This window comes from Chelonia mydas, chromosome 2 (assembly GCF_015237465.2).
Source record: "Chelonia mydas isolate rCheMyd1 chromosome 2, rCheMyd1.pri.v2, whole genome shotgun sequence".
NCBI lineage: Eukaryota > Metazoa > Chordata > Testudines > Cheloniidae > Chelonia > Chelonia mydas.
Window position 1 is genome coordinate 9,649,774 of NC_057850.1, and position 11,657 is coordinate 9,661,430.

Genomic DNA, 11,657 nt, shown 5'->3' on the forward strand with positions numbered 1-11,657 from the left:
TGTGTGTGCCCATCCAGAGACTCTGTGCCAGGCCAGCCAACTTTGGAGAGCACCCCCCTTTTCACAGACACTGCCCCAGGCCAGCTGACTCGAGTAGACCATGCCCCTTCAACAAACTCTGGGCCAGGCCAGGCCAGGCCAGCCAACCTGGCGGGAAGCACCCTCCTCAGCACCAAGCTAACTAACCTGGATGAAGTGTGCCCCTCTTGAAAGCACCAGGCTGGCCACACAGCAAACACTCCCTTCTTGACAGCCTCGGTGCTGGGCCAGCAACCCACCAGAGTAGCAGCAGCACTGTTACCACCAACCCCAGATGCCTTAGCATGTGCCAGACCCATGTGCACTTCTCTCCTCCCATTTCTTTCTTCCACATATACACACCCTTAAAAAATATGGGGGTCAGTTCCTGCAGCAGGGGATGGAAAAGACCCAAGTGTGTGGTTCTGGGCAACTATTCTTCTTTTACAAGAGTGCTCAAATGTTGTTTCCATAGACCCCTTCTGGCCAGTGCACGTATGGGAGCTAGTGGAAGAGTTAATGAGCTGAACTGAAGTGTCTTCAACATGGTGATAGCAGCCAGCTCTATGTTTCCATTTCATTTGGTATTTGAATGTCTTACCTAATGTCTTGCAGAGATCTGGACCTGGATGAGGACAACTTGGCTGGTGCCCAATCCAGCTAACCCTGAGGTAATGTTAGCAGATTAGGGAATGTAACAGGTAGATATGGTGAGGATTATATGTGTCTTTTTAACTGAGGGTGTGTGGCTGATCTTTGAGGTCTATATTTCCAGTCAGTAGGTATGGTTACACCCAGTGCTGCTGCTAAATGATTAGGCAGCGGCTGTGATTGGGAAGTTTTTTATTGGTTGAAATCTGGCGAGGATATCACAACCTTTTCTCTGCTGTGTAGACCCTGCTACCATCAAACCTTCTTCATCTAAACTAGACAGGTGCAAAGTGCTGTTATTCAGGCTACATCTTAAATCCATTTGGAACTAAAGTTGGTACATAAAGCTGTGTTTCTCAGTGGGAATGTGACACCAATGCTCCAGAATCTACACGCAGGGGAAGAACAGTTATTTTTTGTCAAGGTCTAGACTCCAGAGAAAATAATTAAAAAACAACAACAATAATGATGATAATAATAAGTAAATAAAAAGATTTCAGGGTCCATTCAAAAGTGTCTGACAGTCTGGATTTGGCCCGCAGTCTGCCTATTGACTATTCCTGACACAGTGACTGTCTTCTGGCTTCTGAGTGAAGTTTAAAGTGGCTATAAAGATTTAAGTGGCTAAAGTGGCTTCCAACTTGGGAAATGGCCTCTTTGTCCTTAGAATGCTCCTGTACTTTTGAATAATTTGAAAAAAATATTATCCTATTGTATTATTCGGATTGCATAATGATTCAGCTTCTGTTTGGAGAGTCCCTCAGTGCTACTTGGCATGTACCTGTGGGTGTATAATGTCACAGTATTCTTTACTAGTATAAGCAAATCCATTTGTTCATGTCTGGATAGCAGTGACATTATAGCAGGATTTCCTGATGCCTTCATGATCCACTGCTAAATTTGACCATTCAGCAGCTGACCTTCTAGTAATCTGCAGCACACCAGCCAGCCATATCCTTGCTGGTCATCCCCTAAAACAATAACCTTCCACCACTCCTTCCATAATAACTTTCCCAAGGTTATTTCCATCTCTACGCCTAATGTTACCAAAGTACGTAAGTTTGCGTCTGTTGATTTCCAAATCAGAGTCTTCATCTCACCAATAATATTTTTAACACAAGCTTTCATCGTTTTTTCCCATCCAGGAGATACGCAAGAGTCTTCCCCAACACCACATTTCAAAAGCGTCAAGTTTCTTCTTCTCAGCAGCATTAACTTCCCCATGATTCGCATCCATAAATCACTATGGAGAAAACTGGAGTTTTCACCAATTGCACCTTGCTACATTTCAAGCTGCCACAGTTTTTCCACACTTTCTTAAGGGAGGCCATAGCTAGGCGAGCCATCCCATTAGTATAAGCCACAGGATAATTCCAAGTAACTTTACGAGTTGCAAGAAGCAGAGCCAGTTACTGAATGCATGGCACTGCTGCTCCCAGAAAGTAATGATTCACTGACAAAGTCCACGCACACAATAACACAGCAGAGGAAGGATCCAAAGAACTGAACCTGCAGCCCTTATGTACACAAGTTGTCCTACTGAAGATAGCGTGACTGTTAATAAGAGTAAGGGGTGCAGGGTCAGGTCCTAACTCTGAACAGTAAAGTTGTTTTCAGGTTTGGAGTTGTCTTCCCCTCCCTCCCCCCCATGATTATAAAACACAGACAGTAGGAATCTCTGTGGGAATAGGATCTGCATGCTTTCCTTTACAAGATTTTATTAATTCTAAGTTATTACATTTCATCCCTTTATATTAGATCATCTAGTCCATCCCCTTTAAACTTATTTATTTCCATTAGGGTAGCACCTGATCAGGAATTATATTAGATATTGTATAAAGACCACAAAGACAGACCCTATATTCCAGAGAGCTCACAATTTAGCATTTAGACAAAATGCAAAAAATTAATAAACAGACACAAACACAATCTTGGATCATTCTCTACAATGTATTTTCTAGTGTGTTGTTCAACCTGCTTTTATATGAAGGTTTTACTTTATTAGGAAACTATTTAAAGGTTTTTCCAGCTGAGAGTTTCCAGTGAAATTTAGCCTCTCTTTTCAATACACACAGAATAACCCTATGCTTTCATCCTGAATAATTTATTTTAGTTTAAAGAAATCAGCAAGAAAGGACAAAACTAAAGTCTCAGGGAAGAGCAGTGTTTGTTTCCTCTGGAAGGAGCTGCATTCCTCCATTACACAAAATAACACCTGACACTGCAGGCAGCAGTCTCTTGGAAATTAAAGGTGCAGTATTAAATACATTCACGATAGGCCCATTCACACCGGTCAGACAAACTTTGCAACTTTTAAATAGAGCCATGTATACATAGTTTAATCACAGTAAAAATCCCCATATAGATATGACCTAGATGGCTCACAGCTTTCAAGAATATGCTATACACTATCAATTCAGGGTTAAGAGCAAACAAGGAACCTTTGGAATAAACAGTTCATCAGAGTTATGAAGAACTGTTCTAATGGGATTTTAATTCTGGATTTTAAAAAAAAGCCTAGTTCAGCAGTACAACTTCTTGAAAAAAGTTAGAGGAAGCCACAAGTGGTTGAATGTGCGAAACTTTTGTATATAGTGGAAGAATAACAAGAAGGAAATGGTTGAAAACCTGGAAGTTCAAAGATCCTCTCTCAAAGGGGGTATAGATTCATATGAGTGTATTTTAAAGCCATAAGGGAAAATTATGACTGTCACACTGTCTGGAGTAGCGCATGAGCTAGAATACCAACCTCAAGATGGACTGTTAAGAAGCTGGGCACAAACCCCAAACTGGTTGTAAATTCTATAATTAGATTACACCAACCAAGTAGTGTGTAAATTCCTCAGGCACTATATAGCCTTAACTTGGAGTCACAGACAGTCCCCTTGAGCATTCTGATCTATCTTGCCACCCAGGCAAGCTTTACTCTGGGATAAACAGTCACTTTACACCAAAGATCTCAAAATATTCAGGTTACTCCCAGTCCCAAAGGACCAGTCACTTACCCCAGGTCAATTCGCACCTTAAATCTCACACCAAAGACAATGCTTGTAGCCAATCCTGTAATAAACTAACTAAAGGTTTGTTAAGAAGGAAAAAGAAATAAGTTATTTACAAAGTTGAAACAGATGAACATTCACGCACACAAGCAGTTTTAGTTATTAGATGGTGATAGAGCTCCTGAAATATGCCAGCTCTGTACTTCCATTAGGGCAAACCCAGGTTAGTTGTGGGGACCCTTGCTTATGTTTAGGAATCTTTGCTGTTTAGAGTCGAAACATCATAAAAAGCCCACAGTTCCTTCTGGTCAGCAATTTTTATCTCCACCTTCCTAGAGTCCAAGCACTTCTGTACATAACCTCTCCATGGGTGGGTGTGGGGACCAATCAACAAAGTCTTTGTTCCACAATGGTCTGTTTCGATCAAACAGTCCCTCTCAAGGACAGGAGATGACACCTAATACAGGGATCCAGCGTTCTGCATTAGGTGAGGTTTTTTCCCTGTTTGGTGAGTTACAGAGTTTCAGTTATAAAGCCAACACTTAAAATTACCTTATAGTATGGGATACAAATAGTATAAGCAGGACTAATACATGCAGCATCCTACAAGCATTCCATAAAGTCTAAACACTGAACAGATTCTTATAAGACTAATATCTATTTTAACTATACTAAGCCACAAGTAAGCCAGTCTGCTTTTCAGCTATGCATTTGTTAATGATCAGTGAGGCCTGAGGCCTCTGCATGAGCTGGCACCTGGTCTCCCAGCATTACAATGATAATCTGACCTCTTACATAACAAAGTCTATAGGAATTGCAAAGTGATTCCTGCACCAGCCCCATAGTTTCTTGTTGAGCTAAAGCATATTTTTTAGAGAGACAGCCAATCTATATTTAAAGACTTCAAGTGTTGGAGAATTCATCACTTCCCTTGGTAATCTGTTCCAGTGATTAATTACTGGTTTCAGAGTAACAGCCGTGTTAGTCTGTATTCGCAAAAAGAAAAGGAGTACTTTTCTTTTCACCTTAGAGACTAACCAATTTATTTGAGCATAAGCTTTCGTGAGCTACAGCTCACTTCATCGGATGCATACTGTGGAAACTGCAGAAGACATTATATACACAGAGACCATGAAACAATACCTCCTCCCACCCCACTCTCCTGCTGGTAATAGCTTATCTAAAGTGATCACTCTCCTTACAATGTGTATGATAATCAAGTTGGGCCATTTCCAGCACAAATCAAGGTTTTCTCACCCTCCCCTCCCCCCCCCCCCCCAAACTCACTCTCCTGCTGGTAATAGACCATCCAAAGTGACCACTCTCTTTACAATGTGTATGATAATCAAGTTGGGCCATTTCCAGCACAAATCAAGGTTTTCTCACCCTCCCCCCCCCCCCCCCCCCCCCCAAACTCACTCTCCTGCTGGTAATAGACCATCCAAAGTGACCACTCTCTTTACAATGTGTATGATAATCAAGGTGGGCCACTTCCAGCACAAATCCAGGTTTTCTCACCCCCCTCCCTTTTCCAGAAACCACACACACAAACTCACTCTCCTGCTGGTAATAGCTTATCCAAAGTGACCACTCTCCCTACAATGTGCATGATAATCAAGGTGGGCCATTTCCAGCACAAATCCAGGTTTTCTCACACCCCCCCACCACCACCATACACACACAAACTCACTCTCCTGCTGGTAATAGCTCATCCAAACTGACCACTCTCCTTATAATCTGTATGATAATCAAGGTGGGCCATTTCCAGCATAAATCCAAGTTTAACCAGAACGTCTGGGGGGGAGGGGGTGGTAGGAAAAAACAAGGGGAAATAGGCTACCTTGCATAATGACTTAGCCACTCCCAGTCTCTATTTAAGCCTAAATTAATAGTATCCAATTTGCAAATGAATTCCAATTCAACAGTTTCTCGCTGGAGTCTGGATTTGAAGTTTTTTTGTTGTAAGATAGCGACCTTCATGTCTGTAATTGCGTGACCAGAGAGACTGAAGTGTTCTCCGACTGGTTTTTGAATGTTATAATTCTTGACATCTGATTTGTGTCCATTTATTCTTTTACGTAGAGACTGTCCAGTATGACCAATGTACATGGCAGAGGGGCATTGCTGGCACATGATGGCATATATCACATTGGTGGATGTGCAGGTGAACGAGCCTCTGATAGTGTGGCTGATGTTATTAGGCCCTGTGATGGTGTCCCCTGAATAGATATGTGGGCACAGTTGGCAACGGGCTTTGTTGCAAGGATAGGTTCCTGGGTTAGTGGTTCTGTTGTGTGGTATGTGGTTGTTGGTGAGTATTTGCTTCAGGTTGGGGGGCTGTCTGTAGGCAAGGACTGGCCTGTCTCCCAAGATTTGTGAGAGTGTTGGGTCGTCCTTCAGGATAGGTTGTAGATCCTTAATAATGCGTTGGAGGGGTTTTAGTTGGGGGCTGAAGGTGACGGCTAGTGGCGTTCTGTTATTTTCTTTGTTAGGCCTGTCCTGTAGTAGGTGACTTCTCGGAACTCTTCTGGCTCTATCAATCTGTTTCTTCACTTCCGCAGGTGGGTATTGTAGTTGTAAAAATGCTTGATAGAGATCTTGTAGGTGTTTGTCTCTGTCTGAGGGGTTGGAGCAAATGCGGTTGTATCGCAGAGCTTGGCTGTAGACGATGGATCGTGTGGTGTGGTCAGGGTGAAAGCTGGAGGCATGTAGGTAGGAATAGCGGTCAGTAGGTTTCCGGTATAGGGTGGTGTTTATGTGACCATTGTTTATTAGCACTGTAGTGTCCAGGAAGTGGATCTCTTGTGTGGACTGGACCAGGCTGAGGTTGATGGTGGGATGGAAATTGTTGAAATCATGGTGGAATTCCTCAAGGGCTTTTTTTCCATGGGTCCAGATGATGAAGATGTCATCAATATAGCGCAAGTAGAGTAGGGGCGTTAGGGGACGAGAGCTGAGGAAGCGTTGTTCTAAATCAGCCATAAAAATGTTGGCATACTGCGGGGCCAAGCGGGTACCCATAGCAGTGCCGCTGATCTGAAGGTATACATTGTCCCCAAATGTAAAATAGTTATGGGTAAGGACAAAGTCACAAAGTTCAGCCACCAGGTTAGCCGTGACATTATCGGGGATAGTGTTCTTGACGGCTTGTAGTCCATCTTTGTGTGGAATGTTGGCTCAGAAACAACTCTGACATCATAATCAAAAAGGCTGACAAAGGAGGTGCTGTTGTCATCATGAATAGGTCGGAATATGAACAAGAGGCTGCTCGGCAGCTCTCCAACACCACTTTCTACAAGCCATTACCCTATGATCCCACTGAGAGTTACCAAAAGCAACTACAGCATTTGCTCAAGAAACTTCCTGAAAAAGCACAAGATCAAATCCGCACAGACACACCCCTGGAATCCGACCTGGGATATTCTATCTACTACCCAAGATCCATAAACCTGGAAATCCTGGGCGCCCCATCATCTCAGGCATTGGCACCCTGACAGCAGGATTGTCTGGCTATGTAGACGCCCTCCTCAGGCCCTACGCTACCAGCACTCTCAGCTACCTTCGAGACACCACTGACTTCCTGAGGAAACTACAATCCATCGGTGATCTTCCTGATAACACCATCCTGGCCACTATGGATGTAGAAGCCCTCTACCTAACCTCCCCCCGTTTAGACAGTGCTAGGTCGACAGAAGAATTCTTCCGTCGACCTAGCTACCACCTCTTTGGGAAGCAGATTACCTGCGCCAACATCGGTGTAGGCCGTGCCTACACTGAAGCACTACAGTGGCGCAGCTGTGAAGACGAGCCCCGAGTTTCAAATGAAGACGAGCCCCGAGTCCTCAGGCCAGACTTGTCTCCAACTCTTCTATTTATAACCCTTTCTGCACTGAGCTCTGATTGGCTCAGCTCTCAGATTGTGGGTGTGTGGAACCTACTAGACCACTTGTCCTTAACGGAAATCCTCTGTAAAGCTTCAGAGATAGCTTTTGAGCATGCTCAGGAACTACCACACACACACCCTCCTAGATGCCCTGGGCCCTTCTAACAAAGGGTATCGCTACACATCCTTAGTCAAGGCAGGAACTCATATTCCTTGCCCTCCAGATTGGGGATTTAGGCTGCAATTTCTTCCTGAAATTCACTGTGATCACCTTAGTAAGTCTGAGGTTAGTTTAGCAAATGCCATCCTGCTATCTTCCAGGGGCTATGACAGAGTTTACCAGTACCCAGCCAGCTTTCATAAAGCAATGTATTTATTTAGAACAAAAGCATTACGGAGAAAGCATACCTTGAAAACAATAAACAGCTTATACGTATGCCTGTCCTATAACGTGTCACCCGTCTTCCACATGGAGACCCTTGTAGGTTTTGAAGTCCTTCAAACCCTTCCTGCAGGGTCTGTCCCTTTTGTTTGCAGCCTCATGTCTGTTCTTGGATCCAAGGAGAGTGATACCTCCTCCATGTCAGGTTGGCCACTTCATACAATTCTGAGTTCTTTGTTTGCTGGGCCTCTTGAACCCAGTCAAAACCAGTATATGCAATTGTCCCCAGGAGGTGGAACTTCTGCCGGGTGTTGTTAATGTGTCTAGAGACTTGCAGTAATTACCCGCAAGTGATGTTTGTTCCTGATAAAGAAAAGAAGTTAACACCTTCAGACCCGACAGATAACAATCCAAGATGACAGGGTTCAGAGTAACCTGTCATCCAAGATGAGAGGGGGGAAAGTCACATTCTTTCAAACAAACATCATTTTAATACAGCCAAATGGAAATGTATGCATCTGGGAACAAACAATGTAGGTCATACTTACAGGATGGGGGACTCTATCCTGGGAAGCAGTGACTCAAAGAGATTTGGGGAATCATGGTGGATAATTTGCTGAACAGGAGCTCCTAGTGCAATACTGTGGCCAAAAAGGCTAATGCGATTTTTGGCTGCATAAACAAGGGAATCTGGAGTAGGACTAGAGACATTATTTTATCTGTGTATTTGGCACTGGTGCAACCGATGCTGGAATACTATGTCCAGTTCTGGTGTCCACACTTCAAGAACATTCCAAGAAGAGCCATGAGACTGATCAAAGGATTAGAAAACAAGCCTTATAGTGACAGACTCAAAGAGTTCAATCTATTTAGTGTAACAAAGAAAAGGTTAAGGGGTGACTTGATCACAGTCTAGAGTACCTTCTTAGGGAACAAATTTTGATAATAGGAACTTCAGTCTAGCAGTTAAAGGTATAACAAAATCCAATGGCTGGAGTTGAAGCTAGACGATGCAAACTAGAAATAAGATGCACATTTTACAAGTGAGGATAATTAACAACTTGAACAATTTCTCCATCACTGGAAATTTTAAAATCAAGATATTGCTACAACTGCAATCAGCATAGGTGATTGAGTTAACAGTCCTCTGGTTTAAGAGAGGTGCCTTAGCTAAATTAACAGGGTCTTTACCATGTGTTCATATTTCTCTCTGATCCACAAAAGCCTGAATTTATTTACCTTCAAGGCATGTGTAACAGGGTGCTTGGAGGGCCAGGCAGCCTAATGGTGGGCACTCCTGACCTCTGGACCCTTGTTTACCTGGTCGAGGTGCATCAGTCTTTTAGGCGGTGAGGTAGGGGGCCCTGGGCCCTCCCTCTCCACCGGGTCCCATCCCAGGGCCCTGTCTGAGTCAATCCCTGAACAGAGGGCCCTACCACTGCCCTGCGCTACTTCCTGCCACTGTCCCTTTAGTTTGCAGCATGGCTCCTATAGTTCAAGTAACTGGGGTGCCTTGCCTCCAGTAGCACCTGCTTGTGGACCTTCGGCGGCGTCCAGCCATTGTCCCAGGCTCCTTCGGCCAGGGCAGCCATAGGTTTGGTGAGGCTGAACCCCACAATATCTCTGGGCTTCAGTTACCCAGTTCCCTGAATTGCCAGAGGCTCCTCGGTCTCCTCCACAGCCTCCCTTACCCAGGGAAAAAGTCCTTACTCCCTGGTGGCTGCTTCAGCTGTCAGGCTAGTGACACTTCCCCTCAGGTAGACAGGGAGCTAGCTCCTGCCTCTGCCAGTTAACTCCCAATTAAGCCAGGCTCTCTCCTTTTCTCCCCCTCCCGGCCTAGCACTGGCTGCAGGTATAATGGGGCAAGGCTAGCTGGGCTCAAAGGCTCTCTTTAAACCCTGCCATGCTGGTGGGCAGTTTCTCTAGTTCATCGCAGCATGCTCAGAAATACACCCTAGATGGAGCTACTATAAGGTGGGTGCATAATTGGTTGGAAAACCGTTCCCAGAGAGTTGTTATTAATGGTTCACAGTCAAACTGGAAGGGCATACCAAGTGGGGCCTCAGGGATCAGTTCTGGGTCTGGTTCTGTGTAGTATCTTCATCAGTGATTTAGATAATGGCATAAAGAGTACACTTATAAAGTTTGTGGACAATACCAAGCTGGAAGGGGTTGCAAGTGCTTTGGAGAATAGGATTAAAATTCAAAATCATCTGGACAAACTGAAGAAATGGTCTGAAGTAAATAGGATGAAATTTCAATAAGGACAAATGCAAAGTACTCCACTTAGGAAGGAACAATCAGTTGCACACATACAAATGGGAAATGACTGCCCAGGAAGGAGTACTGTGGAAAGAGATCTGGACGTCATAGCAGATCACAAGCTAAATATGAGTCAACAGTGTAATACTCTTGCAAAAAACAAAAATCATTCTGGGCTATATTAGCAGGAGTGTTGTAAACAAGATACGAGAAGTAATTCTTCCGCTCTACTCTGTGCTTAGTAGGTCTCAACTGGAGTATTGTGTCCAGTTCTGGACACCACATTTCAGGAAAGATTTGGACAAACTGGAGAAAGTCCAGAGAAGAGCAACAAAAATGATTTAAAGGTCTAGAAAACGTGACCTATGAGGGAAGATTGTAAAAACTTGGGTTTGTTTAGTCTGGAAAAAAGAGAAGACAGAGAGACATGACAACAGTTTTCAAGTTGTCAGGGTTCCCACCCCACTCTGAACTCTAGGGTACAGATGTGGGGACCTGCATGAAAGACCCCCTAAGCTTATTTTTACCAGCTTAGGTAAAACTTCCCCAAGGCACAAACTCTTTGCCCTTGGAGGGTACGCTGCCACCACCAAGTGATTTAACAAAGAATCAGGGAAAGGACCACTTACAGTTCCTATTCCCCCAAAATATCCCCCCAAGCCCTTACACCCCCTTTCCTGGGGAGGCTAGAGAATAATATCCTAACCAATTGGTTACAAAGTGATCACACACCCAAACCCCTGGGTCTTAGGACAATAGAGAAATCAGTCAGGCTCTTAAAAGAAACAGAACTTTATTAGAAAGAAAAAAAGGTAATAGAAACACCTCTGTAAAATTAGAAGGGAAGCTAATCTCACAGGGCAATCAGATTTAAAACACAGAGGATTTCCCTCTGGGAAAAAACTGTAAAGTTACAAAAAGAAAACCAGGAATAACCTTCCTCTCAGCACAGAGAAAATCACAAGCCAAAACAAAAGTAAACTAACGCATTTCCTTGCTAGTACTTACTAATTCCAATGGAGTTGGATTGCTTGCTTTCTTGTTCTCTCTCTGGCAAGCACAAAGAACAGACAGACCAAAGCCTTTCCCCCCCACCCTAGATTTGAAAGTATCTTGTCCCCTTATTGGTCCTTTTGGTCAGATGCCAGCCAGGTTACCTGAGCTTCTTAACCCTTTACAGGTAAAACGATATTGTGCCTCTGGCCAGGAGGGATTTTATAGTACTGTATGCAGGAAGGTTGTTACCCTTCTGTTTATATTTCTGACACAAGTACATAAAAGGTTGTTACAAGGAGAGAGATAAATTGTTGTTGTTAACCTCTGAGGACAGGACAAGAAGCAATGGGCTTAAATTGCAGCAGGGAGGTTTAGGTTGGACATTAGGAAAAACTTCCAGTCAGGGTGGTTAAGCACTGGAATAAATTGCCTAGGGAGGTTGTGGAATCTCCATCATTGGAGTTTT

At 43.9% G+C, this 11,657-nt stretch overlaps 1 long non-coding RNA gene across 1 annotated transcript; it reads right to left on the reverse strand.

Moving 5' to 3' along the window:
- Positions 1 to 8,188: 8,188 nt before the first annotated feature.
- LOC122464381 lies at positions 8,189 to 11,256 on the reverse strand. Its single transcript, XR_006288338.1, has 2 exons — positions 11,204 to 11,256; positions 8,189 to 8,296 (listed from the first exon to the last, which is right to left on the reverse strand). It is a non-coding gene; the product is annotated as an uncharacterized LOC122464381 (long non-coding RNA).
- Between the last annotated feature and the right edge of the window lie 401 nt (positions 11,257 to 11,657).